The sequence below is a fragment of the Schistocerca piceifrons genome, chromosome X, assembly GCF_021461385.2.
Source record: "Schistocerca piceifrons isolate TAMUIC-IGC-003096 chromosome X, iqSchPice1.1, whole genome shotgun sequence".
Taxonomy (NCBI): Eukaryota; Metazoa; Arthropoda; class Insecta; order Orthoptera; family Acrididae; genus Schistocerca; species Schistocerca piceifrons.
Window position 1 is genome coordinate 209425400 of NC_060149.1, and position 23428 is coordinate 209448827.

Genomic DNA, 23428 nt, shown 5'->3' on the forward strand with positions numbered 1-23428 from the left:
TGCGCTACGAAGCAAGAACCACGTTAGGCAGTTGGTAATACATATCGTAGGATTTCAATGTAACGAAAGTAAATATTAAGACGGTGAGGATGGAGTCTGGTGGGGAGATTCGATCCCCGCGGTACCTGTGGAGGTGGAGACGGGTGCGCGCGCAGCTCAGCAGCGGGCGATATAAAGGCTGCGCCGGCTGCGAGGCGCGCTTTGCTCCTGCGTCGCTCACCGCTCACGGCTCGCGCAGGTCTCCAGTGAGTACCTCGCAACTTGCGTATCTCTCTTCTGTTTGTTTATGTCGCCCATCACTTGTCAACCTGTTTTACCACTCCGTGTCTCTGAGTCGGGTACAGAACTTTTTCTATCTGTCGCGATTTGATTTACTAATTTTAAACAAATTTATGGCGGAAAATTACAGTGTCGGAAGGAAAATTTTCTTTACCCGACTGACTTCCTTTTTCGCCTTATCTTTAATACCGAAGGTGCACAGCATCGTCGGGATTAGCAACGGAGATAGCTAGGTGTTTTGAATGGCCTTTTACGCGTAATGGCTCAGGCGAACTTCACGCGGGAACATATATATATATATATATATATATATATATATATATAGCCTTTCTCAAAAGGCTGTTGCGACGCCTATCAATATACTTCTGTGACAGAATGCTGTATGAAACCCCGTAAATTTCTCGTGTGCCTCAATTTCCGTCACTCGTCGACAGAAAAACTCCGGTGTCTGTGTGTCTTCCAGTTTTTGGTTTCAGCGGCGCCCCCCGATTGTTACTACGGTAATATAAAAACGCTGAGTGATTGTTGTGTTTTCCAGAACACGTCTCAAGGGATGTAATCTACAATAAGAAAACTTCTTTTAAATAGTTTACGATTTAAAATTAAATAGTTTTTCCTGAGATGCATGACGTCAAACTTAATGGTTCGACCATCTGCTGGCTAAGTGGCATGACAGAGGTAATTCGTTACATTTCTCGCGTAAGAATGGCGTGTGTTACCTACAGTTCGTTTTCAGGTTTCCCGCAGTGTGTTCTGTAAACAGTTAACAGTTCTGTAACACAACATAAATTTTCCCAGTGATACTGATTACAAACCCTTCCTTTATGCTCTAAACTAGCTGTTCTTATTAATTGAAATATTTGAAAAGTCACCGATTTTATTTTCTCATCTACAGCTTCGCATTGTAATTTTTCAAACAGAATCTGTTATCGTGTGTTGCGAGTGCTCTAAACGCGTCTGAATACGTAAATTGCTAGCAACAAACAGTCAGTTTTAATCTGGCTGTTGTTGACAAGGCGAAGGTGAGATATTGTGCGATTTCCAACCGAGAGTATGTATAGACTGTTCGAAAATATGCATGAATTACGTTTTCACCCAAAACATAAGTAGCAAAATATCTGCGGACTTCTAAAAAATGTGTATAAATTATATGGTAATTTTCATAAAATGAAACATAAATTTGTCTTCAAGTCTAACCGTTTTAGAATTGGTGTTGCTGGGGTTTCATGAGCAGAGGCTGTACCACTATCTTTCCCATTTCATAGTTAAATAAAAGCAAACTCACTTTGGGATATGAAGGGTCATAACCAGCAATGTCAGACAGATCCAGTTTCTTTTCTTCTTTTCGTACACGGAGGATGAATTTAAGTTTCTGTGCCACTTGGAAAAGTTCATCTTAAAAGCTTAAATTATGCACGTTTTCACATGTATTAACACAGGAAGCAGCAATTAAAATGTGTGTTATTTACGAAGTAAATTAAAATGTGTATTGTCAATAATAGTAATAAATAATTGTGATTTAGTCGGATCGCTTCTCTTTAGGCCAGTCTGTAAAATGTTGTGGTAGCAGCCGCTGAATTACGCATAGGTGGTTAGCGAAAGAAAGTGCGTAGGAACTACACAAGAATTGTGGGACGAGCAACTGCGAAACTCATTATGAGACCCGATGGACTGACAATTATTCGAAAGACAATAACGCTATTTGCAGTTTCGAAGATACTGATTCTTGGCTGGCAAAATGAAGATACTTAGACGATAGAGATATGGATTATTTTTTAAAAAAAGTTTTTTTAAAAAAAATGGGTTTTTGACATAGAGTCACAGATAGCAGCTTCACTTGAATGTATTGTGGGAGAAATACAATTTTTGGCTAAATACGAATTTGGGAGTAGAGCAGTTGCGAATGTGTAAGTGCTTCTGGCGGTGACTCAGTATTTTACGATCTTTCATCTCAGGTGCCATGACGACATGCATATTTTGACACGGGAGTATCGCAAGTGCCACGATTTCCAGCAAAAACTGTTCAAAACTGTTTTTTCAGTGTCTGACTTATCAGCTGCTAACAATAAGCATACTTATTAGGAGAAAGCAGTGTCACTCCAAAATAGCCACCGATGGATGATTTCGTGGTGAGCAATACAAAGACGGTAAGAAAGATGGTTGTTTTAAGCCCTCAGGAACAGTTTCATGCGTTATCAAAGTAGTCACAGTAATTATTACAAGTTTTTTAAAGAGTAGCATAGAAAATATGTGTTAATATTTACGCATAACTCCCCGTCTCGAGCAGCGTACTCATTTCCCCATCCGTACGTGACTTCTGATTAAAGAATTATACTTGTTTCAAGTCCGCATCTGGGAGTACAAATAGGGATTTGTCTGTGATTCCCCTAGTACAATGCTGTGATGTTTCCGTAGTATACTTTACAGCCGATTTCCTATCACGCAGTTATAAAGTCCGAGCTGATGGACTGTTTCTAACGACGCTGATGTTTACCGAACCTAACACTCTTACTGTCCTTTTCCTGTCGTAGTACTTGACGGTAGGGTTGTGTACAATTCATGAATTCTGTTTGCAGCTGGTTCAAATAAAACTTATGTTATATCTGTGTCACCACAAACAATCTATAAAAATTTCCCGTATGTCCAATTCTTTTGGGCAAATGGCGAAAATATTTCAGTGATTATTCGTACTTGTCTTACAAACTCTTCAAGCAAGGCATGTGTTAGAACAGTGGTACGGAAGGCTTGACTGAATGATAAGTCACTGACCCTTTGTTAACAAGCCTTTGCTCCTTTTTGCAGTACCTTATGAATTTAAAGTGCTGTACCTCGTGTACTTTTTTGCTGTAGGCAGAAGCATGTTCCTGTTGGCACGTAACACAGTGGTAGCTGGCAAGCTGAATGAGAGGATGTAGAGGTAAATCTAAATTCTTAAAGAGGCTCATTATTGGACTCGAAGTCCACTTACGTTGCTCTATGTATAGCATAGCATAGGTTCTCTGCAATATTCTAAAATAGGTTCTCATTTCCCTCTCAGCTACTGAACATAATCACTTTATCTCTAATGCTTAACTATTAATTAGAAGTAAATCAATGGTACGTCTTTTTTTTCACCAGAAACAACGCCTTTAGGTAGATGCTGATTTGGGCTGAGAATATTTGCTTGTAGATAATGAATGTGGTAATGTAATATATTGATTTTGGAAAATCAGCGGTAACGGAACTCTGGTAGATGAAATGATAATACCATAGATGCGCTGATTAAAAAACCTCGGTCTTCACTCTACGTCAGAGAGGTTGACAGACGCACTCTTCCCAAAACGTATGCTGATTAAGTACAACCAGTAAAGCCCCAATGAGAAACTTCTTTAATACCATGAAACTCGAATTCCTCAATGGACAGGTAATTTGTTTATTGTAAAACAATAATAGAACATTACAAAATACCATATTATCGTTATTTCTTTAAAAACGGGTATTGTTGCCTATTTCCCACGACACATTTTTTTCTACTTGCGAATATACAGCATTAGCATTTAGATCTGAGCTGCGTGCGATTCGCACTGTGAATTTACAAACATGAACAGAAGCGAGTAGACTTCCCCATGTTAAGTTCAGACAGTATTTTTTTTTTTTTTTTTTTGGAAATCGTAAAAAATTATAATTACTTAGAGCCAGATCAGCGGGGTTTGCGGGAAAAAAGGGAATGAATAAATCTGTGATCCGCAAAGAGAAGTGGGCGACTTTCAAAAGAGACTGACGAATTGTTGGGAGGGGTCGATTCGTTGAATAAAGAAAAAAAATATTTTAACATTATGAGTCTTGTACGTCCAAGACGATGACGTAATGGTAGGAACTTTCTCCAGTTGAGTATCATCACAGGAGCGAAATTTCCACATTACTGGCTTGAAAAACCCGTTTCCATACTGCTACAATGATTTCCACGAAAAAATCTTTTATGCAAAAAAGTAATAGTTGACTAACTAACAAAACGCCAGTCTTGTGTGATTCTAGTTTTTTAAGTACATGAACATCTTACACGAGATTCACAGTTCAGATTTCAAGCGGGTCCTAGAGCAGTTGGATTGGATTGTTTTGGGGAAGGAGACCAGACAGCGAGGTCATCGGTCTCATCGGATTAGGGAAGGAAGTCAGCCGTGCCCTTTGAAAGGAACCACCCCGGCATTTGTCTGGAGCGATTTAGGGAAATCACGGAAAACCTAAATCAGGATGGCCGGACGCGGCATTGAACCGTCGTCCTCCCGAATGCGAGTCCAGTGTTTAACCACTGTGCCACCTCGCTCGGTTCCTAGATCAGTCTTGGTCTAGAAATAAGTGAACTTGTTCAAATATTGTGAGCACTGATGTACAGCCTGCAATGAATTTCCTCGATATTAAATTAATTTGATAAACTACGAGCGCAAGAAACGAAAACGCATGCTTTTAGAAAATATCTTAGTATGGTATGCAAAAAGGAAGAGGTTCTATTAAGATAAAAAATCAGTTGTAGAGAACAGTGTGAAATGTCATAGGTTTATGGTGGTTTAATACTGAAGGTTAACACCATTTACTTTCCCTAGAAGAAAGGTAAACTGCCATTGAAATGGTACAACCCTTCTTTGGTGCCTGCACCGACGATAATGTCGGTTCGCTTGCCTGGTCTAATGTGGATTTTTTCCCCTCGAAACTGTACGATGCTGGTCATACCTTAAGCCCGGAGCGAACACCATTTTAAATAGGGGCTAACACTTGATGAAAATATTATTTCATTCTTGTAAAACATATCACTGAAAAGGGAGCGCAAAAGTATTCCTTAATTTGCTGAGTTATATCGAGCAGTAAAAATAAATAATTTCTTGCTGTAAATAAGTGGCCAGAAAATAATTATAGATAGACAGCAGATAACTGAATGAAATGTGAGATAAAAGCATAGACAAGCGGTAAATGTCATGTCAGACGTAGAATTGTACGTCTCACCATTTTAAAAAGGAACTGCCGACTAAATAACTTTAAAGCCACTGAGATTCGTCACTGCCAGAGCTGAAAATTTGTAAGCGTGTTTCACGGCATGTAAGAAATTATTGCACTTTATATAAATAGCACTTGGTTTTTCCAGCAGAGCCAAAGGATGTGGGAGGAGAATCTCATCACGTTACCACACTTCTAGCAACAGTTGTGAAGTTACTTATGAATTTATAGATCTCAGACAGAACTCATTTCAAGAGCGAGGGAAGAAAGAAGAAAAATAAATTAATGAGAATTGGAGTTTGTAACGCTGCCGTCTGCAGATTCATACATACCACTATGGCGAGCTTACTCGATTACTTTTGTGCTCTGTTTCGCAGAAAGTCAAGAAGTTTTAAAACGTACGGCTTCGCTGGTAACTTTTGGACAATGAAGATATGTATAAACTGATTTCTGTATTAGTCTCCAAGGAAATGCTAGAATATGATTACATTATTTTGCCATATTCTTGCTTATCCTTTGGCACTAGTATGATTATAGCTTTAGGTCTGCTGTAGTGAAGACGTCAATAGCGTTCCGGAATGTAGTTTCCGTAGACTGATGCATTAAGGGCAATCACCATTTTCACTTCTCTCGCTTATTTCAATGAGAAAACGTTAACGATCGCGCCCTCACGTTGCTTTACGACCTAATCTTCAAGCTTTGTCGTTCTCACGAACCAGAAAAATTGAAGATTATTGTAAGTACACTGTTTCTTTCATAAAACAAACTACTGCAAGTTTTTATTTCCCCTTATAGCACTATTTTTTTTTTAAACAGTAACATAGAATGTGTGGAAGGAAGGCTTTGCGTAATACATAGCACCAACCGTCAGTTAAGCTCGACACGACTATTAAAGATCTCCAATTGTGTCTACTTTGGGTTTACACTAAATTGGATAATGGACATATTTACGGCATCATTGCACTTTCACGCGAGGTGTTGTTAATGCTTCGCAGATAAGCAAAAAAAGAGGACGATCGCTAGCGTCAGAAATAGCGCAGTTTTTCATGCTCTGTAGACGAATGGGTACAAATTAGTTACGCACGTAGCTCGGAGCGGGCTGCACATGAGGCATATATCCTCGTTAAAGCGCGGCCCTTGTGCTGCGGCGCTTTGGGAGAAAAAAGCGGTAATTATAAAAGGACTGCATTGAGACAAGGCGAAGCGCTGGGTCAAGATGATGTTGGCCATGCGCTACGGCCACTCGAGCTGAGTTGCATCACTGGTGAAAGGCGAAACCACGACCAGTTTTTAGCAATATTGTTCATAACGAGAGCTTCTGTGACGGTTATTTTGGGCCTCGAGGAGAGGAAAGACCCTTTTGGACACAGAAAACTGCAACATCGTCAAAGAATCATCGGAAAAGCATAAAATGTATGCCGTTTACAACTGATGTTCATAATAATAAACGGTGGAAGCGTAAAATTAATAAATCTGTTTTACAGTGAAAGGACTAAAAACCCTTTTTGTGTTCCTGAGATATTACCTATTATATATCTTCGAACCAATCTATACTTCTGACTTATGTGTGATTTTTATTAGCTTGTACTTTTTAATCGATGATATTGCAGCTGGTATGTAGCTCCAGAAGGGGCGATTTATGTAACGCCTTGAAGAAGGTAACTGTCCAAACAACATTAAATGGAACGTAATCGAGCACTTATAAAGTCCTCAACAGGAATACACAGAAAGGTAAAACTTAATTACGTACACCTTGTCATAGGTAGCAAACTGCTGTTGAGATTGCACAATACTTGTAACATCCGTGATTGACATAAATATAGCAAACACACTGTGCTACCACGCCTTGCGTTCTTCTAAGAAGATGCTAAAAATGTTTGCTGAAATATAAGGATCAAGTAGTGCGTAATTAAAGCAGTCGTCAGCATTAAAGTAGCAGAGAACACCACAGAGCTTTACTGTCAATGATCGTTTTGCCAACTCACTCACGGAGCTACGCATCCAAAGCCAGAGGGAGATGCTACAGGTGAAGCGTTGTGCATCACTGAGAAGTTAACTGTCAAAGTTACGAGGGCGTACGTTCCTAGAGGAGTCAACTGCCACACGAAGATGAAATTAGGGAGAGTCGAAATCGCCCGGAGGTTTACCAATACCTCCCGCTCACCGTTCGCGACTGGAACAGCAGACGGGGACAAATGACAGTGGTACTCGTAGCAGCCTTCGCCACAAGTCACAAGGTGGCATGCGTACTATTGTTGTACATGTAGATGCCACCCATCCTGTTCTATGACGGCTTAATTTTTAACGTGCAGCGTAATTTTGGATTTGTGGTTTGTAGCTCACTTACTAGGCCACATTACGTAGTGAATCTCAGCAGCACTGTAGATCACGACCAAGCAGTCACCCAACAGGTTGCTAAACCACATATTCCTGGCCGCGCGTAAGCGCCCACTTTGCCACAATCGATTACGCCCAGAGTCTTCTTGAAATATGCGTTTCATATTTTTGTACAAGCAGGCGTCGTGTGTTAAGAGTTGCGATAATGACTCCTACGAATTGTGGATCCCCTCAGGGAATCTGCCAACGACAAGTTTTTAAGCTTCTCTTTCCAACAAGACAACGACCACTATCATAATGTGCATAACAATGAAATCTTCTTCGTCGCACGATGGTGGACTCTTCTTCCACGACCTACGCGTTTGCCAGGATTGTAGCCGTCCGGTTCAGTATAACTAATTATCGTTGACATAAACTATTTCTGTAAGAAAGTACTTTCGTGAAAGTAGCAGTTAACATCTGATCTAGATAGTATCATCTAAATCTATCCCTTGTAAACACTATTTGCTAAACTCTCACTTGGATTGTCTGGTACTCTAGTCATTAGAATACATTTACCACATATCATTTACATTTACTCCAGATCAGACATTAGTGGTATCTGTTACTGATACTGAGAGGTAATCTGGGATGAGACTACAGTTTGTTGTGTGCCATAGCCCCTGACTTACTACGCAGAATCTTGAGATTTCTTGATTTGTAGTGTGCATGTGTGTGTGTGTGTGTGTGTGTGTGTGTGCAGAAACAGAGAGAATGAACTAAGAAATGCCATATGGTCAGTGATGCGTCAGTTCGCGGAAAAGGCAAAGGAGCTCCTTGTAAACGGAGCCTTGGAATGCCATGCTGTTAATGCTTACGCTTTTGTGTCATGTTTCTCTTGATGTGAAGTCTTAATCCTAATAACAAAAAATGAAGTAAGCTAATCAACAACACAACCGCGTCTGCTCTGTGATGCAACGCAGTGTTCGTCGCACTTACAATGTCAGATACGTAATGGTTCGCTCGTTTAATTATCTACAAACTGCAAACGAAAGAGCTGAGAGTAGTTTTCTCAGAACAGAAAGAGACAGAGAATAACCTGGACAAGGTTCTGTCGAAGAAACTATCTGTACATGAGCCTCAGTGATTTACGGTAGCAGTGGTAAACCTCAGTCACGTTGTTCAGATGAGGATTTACTCCTCGTTTCTTACTAACAAGAGTACAATGTCGGTCATATTACATACGCTGGATTTCGTGCCGCATATTAAAGACGATTTCCATAAGTTGGAAAGTCAATCTGCTCTAAGTCTACAAATTGCGCGAAACGAACTCCAAACAGTTTAAAAGCTATCATCTCGTGTGCTTTGTATTGATACTGTGACCAGTCACTTTCTAATCCGTTTTTGATAAACGCTTTTGTCCTTCCATTAGCCAGTTTTTTGAGCCTCAGTAGGCAGTAGATATTTACAGGAACTTCATGTTTTATGCAGCTTGTAGTTAAATACTGGCGGCCGCTGTGGCCGAGCGGTTCTAGGCGCTTCAGTCCGGATCGCGCTGCTGCTACGGTCGCAGGTTCGAAACCTGCCTCGGGCATGGATGTGTGTGATGTCTTTAGGTTAGTTATGTTTCAGTAGTTCTAAGTCTAGGGGACTGATGACCTCAGATGTTAAGTCCCATAGTGCTTAGAGCCATTTGAACCATTTAAAGTTAAATACCTACCATCTGAGGATGGGCCTGCTGTGAACACAAAGCTAGCTAATGGAACAGTGAATTTTTTTAGAAAAGCATTATAAAATGACTTGGGCTTAGTATCAATCCAATGCATCCGATATTTTAATGGTAGTCTCAAACTCGATGTCCATTACCTATATGTTTAAAAGTTGTCACAGCTTCCAATTATTGGTTCAAAACTGGCAGACTCTCTTCCTTTCAGGTTTTCCATATGATTTAATATCCCATTGACAGTCAGTGTAAAGGAAATGGATAATAAATTATATGAAGTACATAATATCATTCCGCCATCATAATAGCACTAATACAATTCCGGCATAATCGCGTTTTAATAACATATACCACACAACTTTTCGCTTATCGACCTACATTATCATTAATATTGTCAGGAACGTATAAAGTTGGATGGCATTTGTAAGGTAATAGCAATCAAGACATAACATTGTATTAAGTAACATATATGCTTGCTCAAACTATGGAAGACTTACCGATGACTCAAAATGGAAGTTTTTTAAGAAATATCCCAGTACTTTTCCGAAACTGCGTAGAATATGAAGGAGCAAGAATGCAACAGTAGGTGAATTGGTATTTTGCTCTCTCTTCCGAGACCTACGAGTATATTCCTTCATTTGATCACTAACTTCCCGCAGGACTTTCTGTATGACGTTTAATGCATTTCGTTTCGTTAGAAGTTTCAGATCGATTTCAGAGTGACCTCTGTAATAATTAACCAAACCGAAGTTCTTATCTGCTCTACGGAGGAACAACACCGAGAAAGATGGCGTAGTGGTTTGCGCAGTCGGCTCATATTCGAGACAACGGCGGTTCAAATCCCTGTCCGGCCATCCTAACTTAGGTTTTCCTGGATATCACTAAGTCACTTAAGGCAAATCCTGGGATGGTTACTTTGAAAGGGCATGGCCGATATCCTACCCCGTCCTTCCTTAGTCGGAAATTGTTCTCCTTCTGTTGGTTACCTCGTTGTCGACGGGGCGTAAAACACTAATCTTCCTTCCTTCTGTGGAGGAACTCATAAAATGCTGTGTATCACTCTCACTGTATTATTAAATACGTAACTAGTCTCAGGAGTGGAATGGGTTCGTTCTTTAGTGTCTTTTACACTGCGTTAATCACCGCACACAATAACAGCCCCCCCCCCCCCCCCCTCACGCATACACGGGTACGCACACACACACATACACACACAGCTAGTAGAAAGACCACACAGCAGAAATCACTAACTAATGAGAGGCGTGTGGCAATAGACAATACATCGCAAATACACCACAAAAAGGATAAGCACGCGTTTTGGCTTCTGCATCTCTTTTCAATTAAACGAAAAGCCGCTCATGGGGACTAGAAGAAATATTTTATATTCTTTTTTACTGTTTCATTTAGAATTCACTTCTTGTAAGTCACCCATTATAAATCATCGGAAAAGTCTCTTTGTAATTATGCCTAGCGAAACAGTAACTCACATTTCATCTGCTCTACCATTGATTACCTTCACCGTCAAACTCCAAAAAACGCATGCTCTTGTGAACAACACATAAAATGGAGACCAGGTATATCTGTGAAGTCTTACGTCTTTCCTTTCCAACTGTAACCTTCAGCGATAACTAAAGATAATGAAATCAGATTCTGCATTTGTGTGGTCGTATTGTTCGTAGTTGCTTTACAAGCCCTGTGGGTATTATCGTTCCATCATTACAACTACACGAAAATGCGTGTTTTTCTCACCAGATGCGTTTCGCTTTATGGAGGTAAAGCATCATCAGTGGTCTGTAATTAAAGATATTTACAATTTGATTCGTTTCTAAGATCAAAAAACAATTCGTTAACAATTTGTTGGTTTTTACTTACGGTGATTTCTGCTTGGTTTCTTGCTCTGGTGTCCGTCTATCTGGCTGTCTGGCGGTCTCTCTGTCCGACTGTTAAGAACCTTTTTTCTCAGGACCGGGTAGACGTATCAAGTTCAAAGTTATATCACATATTGAGGTCATAATCCCTAGGACGTGTAAGAATTTTAAGCTTCACTTCACTTCAATCAAAAGATACGGCCATTTATGTAACATATTTTGATAATCGAAAACTTACTCATTAAAACCTATAGGGTGCTTCCCCTTGGACTAGAAACATGAAATTTTGCAAGCAGCAAGACGTCAGTCCACTGTTTTGCTCTACACCTACCACGTCTTCATTCTTGAAATTGTCTATTACTGCTGCAACGAAACTGAAAGGTCTAAATCATTACTTATTACCTCGAAGAAAACGGTCTATTGACACTCAGTCAACAAGGAATTAGAAAACGTCGTTCTTATGTATCACAACTAGTTCTTTAGTCGCATAAATTGTGGAGTGCTATTGACAAGGGATTTCAAATTGATTCCGTATTTCTGGATTTCCGGAAGGCTTTTGACACTATACCACACAAGCGGCTTGTAGTGAAATTGCGTGCTTATGGAATATCGTCTCAGTTATGTGATTGGATTCGTGATTTCCTGTCAGAGAGGTCACAATTCGTAGTAACTGCATGAAAGTCTTTGAGTAACACAGAAGTGATTTCTGGCGTTCCCCAAGGTAGTGTTTAGGCCCTTTGTTGTTTCTTACCTATATAAACGATTTGGGAGACAATCTGATCAGCCGTCTTAGGTTGTTTGCAGACGATGCTGTCGTTTATGGACTAGTAAAGTCATCAGAAGTTCAAAACAAATTGCAAAACGATTTGGAAAAGATATCGGTATGGTGTGAGGTCATCCACATGAGTGCTAAAAGGAATCCGTTAAACTTCGGTTACATGACTGATCAGTCAAATCTAAAGGTCGTAAATTCAACTAAATACCTAGGAATTACAATTACGAACAACTTAAATTGGAAGGAACACATAGAAAATGTTGTGGGGAAGGCTAACCAAAGACACTTAGAAAATGCAACAGATCTACTAAGGAGACTGCCTATACTACTAAGGGAAATCAGAGCTCGTACGGAAAGGTATAGGTGTTCGTTCTTTCCGCACGCTATGGAAGATTGGAATAATAGAGAATTGTGAAGGTGTTTCGATGAACCCTCTGCCAGATACTTAATTGTGATTTGCAGAGTATCTATGTAGATGTAGATGAAGATGTAAGTAATAGCACAAAGAAAGTCCGATACTCTTTCGTTTGCCTTGTACAAAAGGTAGTAGAATACCAGCACATAAAGATGCTTACCAGTCAAGACTTTCAGGAACTCTCGTTTTTTGACTTTTAAACGTAGCAATTTGCCCGTCACTCCGTGTCGCTCCTGTAGGTGCTATACTATCGCTTTCTAGTTTACCGTCGCTATGAACACAAACCTCTTACTCGCACTTCACTGTGAAGTTCTTCGTTGCCGGACATTGAGTGACTGCAGTGGGCCGGAGCGAATAAAAAACAACCAGTGCGTGCAAAGTTTGGAAGCTACACTGGCAGAATATCATAACTGCGTACTGTCAGACTAATGGCTCAATTTTTTTCCTGAGGCAAGCTGTCCCATTTCCTATGTAACTGGTCCTTGATACTGCTGGATACTGGCACTGGGTCGGAGTTGACGTCGAACTGATCCCACACATGTTCTATGGAGCACGTACCTGGGGATCTTACTGGCCGCGGCAGTACCTCAGCATCACGCAGACAGTTTATAGAGACACTTGTCACGTGTGGACGAGCATTCCTTTGTTGATAAATAGCACCACGATACTGTCACGTGAGAGGTAACACATGAGGACGCAGGACGTTCGTAACGTACCACTGTGCCGTCAGAATTCCCTCAATCACTACCAGCAATGACATGAAATCATCCCTGGTAGCTCCACCCACCTTGACGATAAGAGTAACACCGCTGTGCTTCTTCAAAACTGGAAGAATAGGACCTCTCCTCTGATCGCCGCCATACTCATCGACGATGATCATCGGGGGTAATTGAGAATCACGATTCACCGCTGAACATAATGCGGCGCTATTCATCAGTAAATGGTTCAAATGGTTCTAAGCACTATGGGACTTAACATCTCAGGTCATCAGTCCCCTAAACTTAGAACTACTTAAACCTAAACAGGGTGTTACAAAAAGGCGCGTCCAAACTTTCAGGAAACATTCCTCACACACAAATAAAGAAAAGATGTTATGTGGACATGTGTCCGGAAACGCTTAATTTCCATGTTAGAGATCATTTTAGTTTCGTCAGTATGTACTGTACTTCCTCGATTCACCGCCAGTTGGCCCAATTGAAGGAAGGTAATGTTGACTTCGGTGCTTGTGTTGACATGCGACTCATTGCTCTACAGTACTAGCATCAAGCACATCAGTACGTAGTATCAACAGGTTAGTGTTCATCACGAACGCGGTTTTGGAGTCAGCGCAATGTTTACAAATGCGGGGTTGGCGGATGCCCATTTGATGTATGGATTAGAACGGGGCAATAGCGGTGGCGCGGTACGTTTGTTTGTTGGGGGGTTAGGTTGTTTGTGGGAAGAGACCAAACTGCGAGGTCAGCGGTCTCGTCGGATCAGGGAAGGACGGGGAAGGAAGTCGGCCGTGCCCTTTCAGAGGAACCATCCCGGCATTTGCCTGCAGCGATTTAGGGAAATCACGGAAAACCTAAATCAGGATGGCCGGACGCGGGATTGAACCGTCGTCCTCCCGAATGCGAGTCCAGTGTGCTAACCACTGCGCCACCTCGCTCGGTGGTACGTTTGTATCGAGACAGATTTCCAGAACGAAGGTGTCCCGACAGGAAGACGTTCAAAGCAACTGATCGGCGTCTTAGGGAGCACGGAACATTCCAGCCTATGACTCGCGACTGGGGAAGACCTAGAACGACGAGGACACCTGCAATGGACGAGGCAATTCTTCGTGCAGTTGACGATAACCCTAATGTCAGCGTCAGAGAAGTTGCTGCTGTACAAGGTAACGTTGACCACGTCACTGTATGGAGAGTGCTGCAGGAGAACCAGTTGTTTCCGTACCATGTACAGCGTGTGCAGGCACTATCAGCAGCTGATTGGCTTCCACGGGTACACTTCTGCGAATGGTTCATCCAGCAATGTGTCAATCCTCATTTCAGTGCAAATGTTCTCTTTACGGATGAGGCTTCATTCCAACGTAATCAAATTGTAAATTTTCACAATCAACATGTGTGAGCTGACGAGAATCCGCACGCAATTGTGCAATCACGTCATCATCACAGATTTTCTGTGAACGTTTAAGCAGGCATTGTTGGTGATGTCTTGATTGGGTCCCATGTTCTTCCACCTACGCTCAATGGAGCACGTTATCATGATTTCATACGAGATACTCTACCTGTGCTGCTAGAACATATGCCTTTACAAGTACGACACATGTGGTTCATGCACGATGGAGCTCCTGCACATTTCAGTCGAAGTGTTCGTACGCTTCTCAACAACAGATTCTGTGACCGATGGATTGGTAGAGGCGGACCAATTCCATGGCCTCCACGCTCTCCTGACCTCAACCCTCTTGACTTTCATTTATGAGGGCATTTGAAAGCTCTTGTCTACGCAACCCCGGTACCAAATGTAGAGACTCTTCGTGCTCGTACTGTGGACGACTGTGATACAATACGCCATTCTCCAGGGCTGCATCAGCGCATCAGGGATTCCATGCGACGGAGGGTGGATGCATGTATCCTCGCTAACTGAGGACATTTTGAACATTTCCTGTAACAAAGTATTTGAAGTCACGCTGGTACGTTCTGTTGCTGTGTGTTTCCATCCCATGATTAATGTGATTTGAAGAGAAGTAATAAAATGAGCTCTAACATGGAAAGTAAGCGTTTCCGGACACATGTCCACATAACATATTTTCTTTCTTCCTGAAAGTTTGGCCGTACCTTTTTGTAACACCCTGAATAACCTAAGGTCATCACACACATCCATGCCCGAGGCAGGATTCGAACCTGCGACCGTAGCAGCAGCGCGGTTCCGGACTGAACCACCTACAACCGCTCGGCCACAGTGGCCGGCAACTTCATCAGTAGTCCATGTTTTTCTGTCTCGGCACCACTCCAAACGCAGCCCTGTTATGGTGTTAACGGCAGCCTACGCATGGAACGGTACTTCCCTAGTCTGGGTACTGTTAGTCACCGACCAATGGTGCGGGATGACACAAAATGTTGCAGGGAGTCCATTGCTTGTCCTCGGACAGCAGGCGCCGATCTGAAGGAGGTAAGAAGTGTTTGGTGCACAATTCGGTGCTCCTTCCTTGTGGTGGTTAGACATGGTCGACTGGAACCTTGACAACAGCCGTTCCTGCCCTCACGTTCCAATGCAGTCCAACATCGGGCCCCTTGTCACTTCTGAATGCCCCACAATTCTGGATGTGGCACTATTCGACCAACCGGCAGAATAGAGACTCATCATGAGGTGCCTTTCTAACTCGGTCAGTACTGATAACGCTCTCTTACCCGACTAAGAACCATCTTCGTCACCTTCACAATGATCACTCAACATCTAACCTCTTATATACTCTACCATGCCTGGTATCAAAACTAAACACGAACAACACTGGTACACTTTGGTGACCATTCTATCACAGAAAATTGCAGCTCTCTTTTTTTTTTTTTGGGCAGCTGTCGAAGGCTTGCCTGTTCTGTAAAGCAGAGCAGGCAGCAGCCTGCGATAGATCTGACAACAGAGTAAAATGCTGGTGCAGGCAAAGTGCTTCGGAGCACACCGCTCACCTCACATTATTGAACGTAGGGCTCTACAGTGTTCCCACGTCGAACCAAAGACATCGTCAGTTACGATTGTTAAGTATGGAGCTAATGCATCAGCATACTCCGAAAGGAACCTAATTGGTATACAGTCTGGACCAGAAGACTTGCTTTTCTTAAGTGATTTAAGTTGCTTCACTACTCCGAGGATATTTACTTCTAACGCATGTTGGCAGCTGTTCTTGATTCAAATTCTGGAATATTTACTTCGTCTTCTTTTGTGATGGCATTTCGGAAGACTATGTTTAGTGCCTCTGCTTTGGCAGCACTGTCTTCGACAGTATCTTCATTGCTATCACGCAGAGAAGGCATTGATTGTTTCTTGCCGCTAACATACTTCACATACGACCAGAACATCTTTGGATTTTCTGCCAGGTTTAGAGACAAAGTTTCGTTGTGGAAACTGTTACAGGCCTCTCGCATTGAAGTCCGCGCTAAATTTCGAGCTTCTGTAAAAGATCGCCAATCTTAGGAATTTTGCGTCTGTTTAAATGTGGCATGTTTGTTTCGTTGTTTCTGCAACAGTGTTCTAACCCGTTTTGTGTACCAAGGAGGATCAGCTTCGTCGTTTATTAATTTATTTGGTATAAATCTCTCAATTCCTGCCGATACTATTTCTTTAAATCCAAGCCACATCTGGTCTACACTTATATTATTAATTTGGAACGAATGGAGATTGTCTCTCAGGAAGGCGTCAAGTGAATTTTTATCTGCTTTTTTGAATAGGTATATTTTTCGCTCATTTTTCGGGGATTTGGGGATTACAATATTCAGTCTCGCTACGACAACCCTGTGTTCACTAATCCCTGAATCGGTTTTGATGCTCGTTATTAACTCAAGATTATTTGTTGCTAAGAGGTCAAGTGTGATTTCACAACCGTTTACTATTCGCATGGGCACATGAACTAACTGCTCGAAATAATTTTCAGAGAATGCGTTTAGCACAGTTTCGGATGATATGTTATGCGTACCTCCGGAATTAAACATGTATTTCCGCCAACATATCGAGGGTAGATTAAAGTCACCACCAACTATTATCGTATGAGTCAGGTACGTGTTTGAAATCAAACTCAAGTTTTCTTTGAACCTTTCAGCAACTGTATCATCTGAATTGGGAGATCGGTAGAAAGATCCAGTTATTATTTTATTCCGGTTGCCAACAATGACCTCTGCCCATACCAACTCACAGGAAGTATCTACTTCAGTTTCGCGACAAGTTAAACTACTTCTGACAGCAACAAACACGCCACCGCCAACCGTGTTTAGCCATTCCTTTCGGAACACCGTTAGGTTCTTCGCAAAAATTTCGGCTGAACTTATGTCCGGCTTTAGCCAGCTTTCAGTCCGGAAGGCTTTTGACACTGTACCACACCAGCGGCTCGTATTGAAATTACGTGCTTATGGAATATCGTCTCAGTTATGTGACTGGATTTGTGATTTCCTGTCAGAGAGGTCACAGTTCGTAGTAACTGACGGAAAGTCATCGAGTAAAACAGAAGTGATTTCTGGCGTTCCCCAAGGCAGTGTTATAGGCCCTTTGCTGTTCATTATCTATATAAACGATTTGGGAGACAATCTGAGCTGCCGTCTTCGGTTGTTTGCAGATGACGCTGTCGTTCATCGACTAATAAAGTCATCAGAAGATCAAAACAAACTGCAAAACGATTTAGAAAAAATATCTGAATGGTGCGAAAAGTGGCAATTGATCCTGAATAACGAAAAGTGTGAGGTCATCCACATGAGTGCTAAAAGGAATTTGTTAAACTTCGGTTACACGATAAATGAGTCTAATCTAAAAGCCGCAAATTCAACTAAATACCTAGGTATTACAATTATGAACAGCTTAAATTGGAAGGAACACATAGAAAATGTTGTGGGGAAGGCTAACCAAATTCTGCGTTTTATTGGCATGACACTTAGAAAATGTAACAGACCTACTAAGGAGACTGCCGAAACCACGTTTGTCCGTCCTCTTTTAGAATACTGCTGCTTGGTGTGGGATCCTTACCAGATACGACTGACAGAGTACATCGAAAAAGTTCAAAGAAAGGCAGCACGTTTTGTTTTAGCACAAAATATGGGAGAGAGTGTCACAGAAATGATACAGGATTTGGGATGGAAATCGTTAAAAGAAAGGCGCTTTTCGTTGCGACGGTGTCTTCTCACGAAATTCCAATCACCAACTTTCTCCACCGAATGCGAAAATATTTTGTTGACTCCGACCTACATAGGAAAGAACGATCACCACGATAAAATAAGGGAAATCAGAGCTCGTACGGAAAGATACAGGTGTTAATTCTTTCCGCGCGCTGTACGAGATTGGAATAATCGAGAATTGTGAAGGTGGTTCGGTGAACCCTCTGCCAGGCACTTATATGTGATTTGCTGAGTATCCATGTAGATGTAGGTGTAGATGTAGATGTACGATTCCAGTGGCACAGGAGCGTAGCGACTGGGCCGTGGATCAATGGAAACGTGTGGCGGGTCGGATGTTCGACGTTTCTTGTTATACCAGGTCGATGTTCGTGTCCGAATGCGCCGTCATCCAGGGGAACGGCTGGTCAAAACATGCCCTGCGCCACGCACGCTGGCCGGTCGGGGGGGGGGGGGGGGGGAGTGTTATGCTATGGTAGACATTCATCCAGTCTTCCGTGACGTCAGTGGTAGTAACCAAAGGCACCATGACAGGTGCCAACTACGTGAACACTACCGGGGGTCACCTGCATGCCTACCTCTTGTCTTCCCCGACACAGATGGTATCTTCCAGCAGGATAACAGCCCATATCACAGTGCCAGAATCGTGCCACAGTGGTTTGAGGAGCATGCTGGTGAGCAGACACTGGTGTCTTGCCCACCTAATGTACCGGACCTGAAATCGATGAAACACACCGGGTAACAGCTCTGAGCCCAAAAACCACTTGTCCGTAATTTACAGAAATTACGTGCCCTGTGCTTACAAATTTGGTGCCACATACCTCCGGAAATCTACCAAGGACTTACTGAATCCATGCCAAGTAGCATCGCTGCCGTGTTGCGTTCCTAAAGCCGTCGGCACATGGACCGTGCATCCGAACGTTGAGCGTTGAGCGTGCCGAGTTTCTGACGTCATAGCGTGGAATAGCACGTTCGGGAATCTTTCCGAACGTGCAGAGCGATATCTGGCATGTCAGATATTCTGAGCGTGCGTCTGACCGTTGACCAATGAGATGGCACAACGCCACCTACGTCACACGCACGCCGTCTACCTTCAGTACAGAGTCATGAGGCGCCATATTGGCATTCATTTCAAGCCTATATGTATATATGCCGTTTCTGAGCACCAGCAAATTGAGAATCACTGGAAAACCCGTTGTTAGTTGTGTGATTCGTTCCAATAAAATAATGAGAAACATCATATTCGTGGCAAAAGAATTACTGTAATTTGCGTATTATGAGAGTAGGCTATTTGAAGGCAGCGACACACTGAAGATCCACCAAAAACGCATTGTTCTTGGTACAGTTTGCTATAATTAAATTTAAATTAGTAACATAATTATTTACGATTAACGTTTTCAGTAAGGGGTAACATAATATGATTAAGTACAAGTAGGATATTGTTGGTTTTAACGCCGGCACGGTAGCTCAGCGTGTTCGGTCAGGGGCTTCGCTGCCCTCTGTAATAATAATTAAAAAAAAAGCTGAGTTAATGGATCAACGACGAACTGAAATGGGTGTCTTGCGACGTCCGCCCAGAGCAGATACAACGTACAAAAACGAACAAAATGATATTTAAAAAAAAAAAAAAAAAAAAAAGAAAAGCGTAATGAGTAACATTCGCGTTTTTATTAGGTTCTGATACTTTATTATTAGTTTCATATAAGTATATGCTATAATATTTGATGTTATGTAAATATAAGTTCACCTTTTTTTGAGGGGTGACTTTGTTCGGTTGGCTTAATCTACAGGACAGCTTGCGCTACTTGTATAAAGATATTTTGCTCCTTTTTCTTTTACGCTTCGTAATTCACATGTTGCAAAGATTCTGCTACTGGGTAGGAACAGTGATCAAGTAAGACTGACCTTGGGGTTTTACTAAAATGTGGGAATGATGAAATAATGTTTATCTTATGCGGAGAAGTATTCCAAATTTGTACCGCACTGTTTGTAATGGAACTTTTATAAGCCTGTGTCCTTATTGATTGGACATGGTACTTTAGTTTTCGTGGACGATGGACGAAATGTGCGTTTTAATAGAGCTAACGTGGGAATTTTAGAGTAAACAGTGTGATTTACGAACTAGGAACGTCGCTCAACTGCCGCTAGAGTGCGTTGCGATCGCGTATACCACGTTGGGGCCCACGTAGCGTATGCACAAGTAGCATCGTTCCTGAGCGTTCAGCAGCACGTTGAACTTGGCACGTTCAACGTTAACGTTCGACAGCACGGTCCGTGTGCGGACGGCTTAAGGTAGACAAACAGACAAACTGGTTATTAAGCAGTTGCCATAATGTTTCACTCCAACGGTGTTATTTGCAATCTTGTGTTCTTAGTGTATCGTTTTCGCCTTCTACGGCTTCTCCTCTTACAGAGGAAGTTACGCACTGGTCTCTTAACATAAGTCCTACCATCCCGTCAGTGTTTTACACATATTTATTTCCTCACAAATTCTGTGCAGGACATCTTCTTTCCTTGTCTTATCCGTCAACTTAATTTTCAATGTTAGTAACATGAATTCGTGCTGTGAATTTCATGGTTTGAAAGTAAAAATAGAACTTAGCCTTTGCCTCATTACATGGGAGAGTAAACTGATAAATCAATACATCGATATTGTTAGAACCAAACAGATCACACGTGTACAGTAGATTCCTCCACGTAACTTTCGTTCCGTCTTTATGTTCTGTGGAGTCACTGTAGCCACTTTTTCAGTGCCCGTTAGGCCCATTAACAAAAATAACGTAGCTACGCAGGCTGCCAATGAACGTCCACACTTAAAGATTCCTACAGGAACCTGTTCTCAGTCCATAAATAAGTGGCTGTAGGACGTGACGCAACACAGTATACTGCTACTTGACGTACTTAAATTACCGATTCACACAGGAGGTATGTTTCTACTTCGACAGCCACATTTATACATCCCAAGACATTTGGTCGTATATTTTCGCACTTGCATCCTGTTCATTTTTACACTTGCTTTCACGGGAGAAATAGAGAAGTGTGAGGTTATGTCAGCTTGACTTTTTCTCTTGTAGTCTCACAGACCGTCAGTGAGAGGTATGGCAAAACAAATTCCGATGTCAATTTTAGACATCAAAATGTTGTCACTAGCGAAATATGTTATACAATTCTGTAACATCTCGTTTCAGACCGCTTAACACTCTCGTGACTTTCTAATGTTTTTTAGTGAAGTCTGACGTAACAGCGTGAAATATTTCAGAACACATTCATTCATCTACCTGCCTGTTTGAACATTCCGCAGTTTTAAATCGACGTCATCTACAGTTATAGTATAAAACATGGCAGTGAATACTTGTTATGGTACTGTATATTAAAGTGCTCTCCTCGTTTTGTTCATAATGAAGCGCTGGAGAATGAATCCTTTTATGTACCTGTATAGGCGTCTAAGACTGATCTTACATACTCAGTCTGTACGAGAGCCATATGAACGTGCTTCAAGATTAATGTAGATTCTGATCTGAAAGCATATTTTTGAAATCATTGGTAGGTTTTTGTTACACACTAGGTGTTTTGTTCCACTGGAGAGTTTTCAGCATTTTGTTACGCTCTCTCCCAAGCTAAAGGAGGCTGTGAGTGTTCGTACTCTCCTTCTTCGTAATTGCACATTCAATATCACACGAAAGATAGAAGCTTGCCATTTCCTTTATCTGCAGCTAAACCTACGTTACCATTCATTTCATATCTCTCACCTATTGGTGGATGCAGATGGAAAGGAATAAGAAGCTGCATTAAAGAAACGAATATTACTTGATCTGTCTGTAAGGGAAGGTTTTGGGAATCGAGCCCGGGTCCTTCAAGAAACGAATATTACTTGATCTGTCTGTAAGATAAGGTATTGGGAATCGAGCTCTGGTCCTTCAGCACAGAAAGCATCAACACTAACCACTCGGATTGGATTTTTTATGAGGTAGGGAGGCCTGGAACTGATTCAGCCAGCATCGCGAGGCCAAATGAGCAGCTGCTTGAGTAAAAACCGCAGGAGTCTGCTACGGAAGTAACGGCTGGAGGGATTGCCGACATGCTAATATCATGTCTCACTATCAAGGATCGTTCTTCATACTACCTTGTAGGCAGCAGTTTGTCAGTCGGAACACGTCTAGGGCCTAATCCGTGAGTGGTGTTTACGTTTACGTCTTTAAGAGACGTGCGTCGTAGGTTTTGTGTTCACTAAATTCCACATACAGTCTCTGGTTTCGCCGTGATCCTTCGACAATATCCCTGGCCGTTTCTTCAGGCAAATACTGAAACGGTTGTAATTATTTTATGTGCCTGACCAGCTATCCAAAAACACTGGAATTCCACTGTAATACTACTGCCGGCCAGAGTGGCCGAGCGGTTAAAGGCGCTACAGTCTGGAACCGCACGACCGCTACGGTCGCAGGTTCGAATCCTGCCTCGGGCATGGATGTGTGTGATGTCCTTAGGTTAGTTAGGTTTAAGTAGTTATAAGTTCTAGGGGACTTATGACCACAGCAGTCGAGTCCCATAGTGCTCAGAGCCATTTTTTTGTAATACCACTGAAGCACGTTAGAATATCACTGCACATAGGTCACTGTCAATGAATACACACGGAATACTACCTCTTCATCTGCAACTGCTTCGCCAAAATAATAGGCCTACAGGTTTAGAGAAATGTTGTTGCCTAAAGTACACCTTACTATCGTCACTTCTGCTGATGCTGTGGTAGGTGACTTAATCCCACAGTCATATGCGTACTGACAGTAGCACTTGTATAAAACAAGCATAGGTATAGGATCACAATAATATTTTTATGGCTGTTTAGATAGATATGTTACTTCTCTTCAAATGGTTCAAATGGCTCTGAGCACTATGGGACTTAACTTCTGAGGTCATCAGTCCCCTAGAACTTAGAACTACTTAAATCTAACTAACCTAAGGACATCACACATATCCATGCCCGAGGCAGGATTCGAACCTGCGACCGTAGCGGTCTTGCGGTTCCAGACTGCAGCGCCTTTAACCGCACGGCCACTTCGGCCGGCCCTTTGATCCTCACGTTAAATGCTTTTGACAAATAGTTCATCAGTCCATAGTCCACTATTCAAACATGAATGATGAATAACAGGCACTTTATTGAGTCCGTACCACCACTGTAGTCCACAGTCCACCTGATCTTTTCTATAACGCCTTTATCTCTTTTAAAAACTC

The 23428-nt window shown here is 42.0% G+C and overlaps 1 protein-coding gene across 1 annotated transcript in view; it reads left to right on the forward strand.

Moving 5' to 3' along the window:
- Positions 1 to 215: 215 nt before the first annotated feature.
- The window catches only part of LOC124722984, a 272606-nt gene continuing 249393 nt past the window's right edge, over positions 216 to 23428 (forward strand). Inside the window, exon 1 of the mRNA XM_047248153.1 lies at positions 216 to 245. The gene's annotated coding sequence lies outside the window, so the exon portion shown is untranslated. The remainder of the gene's footprint in view (positions 246 to 23428) is intronic.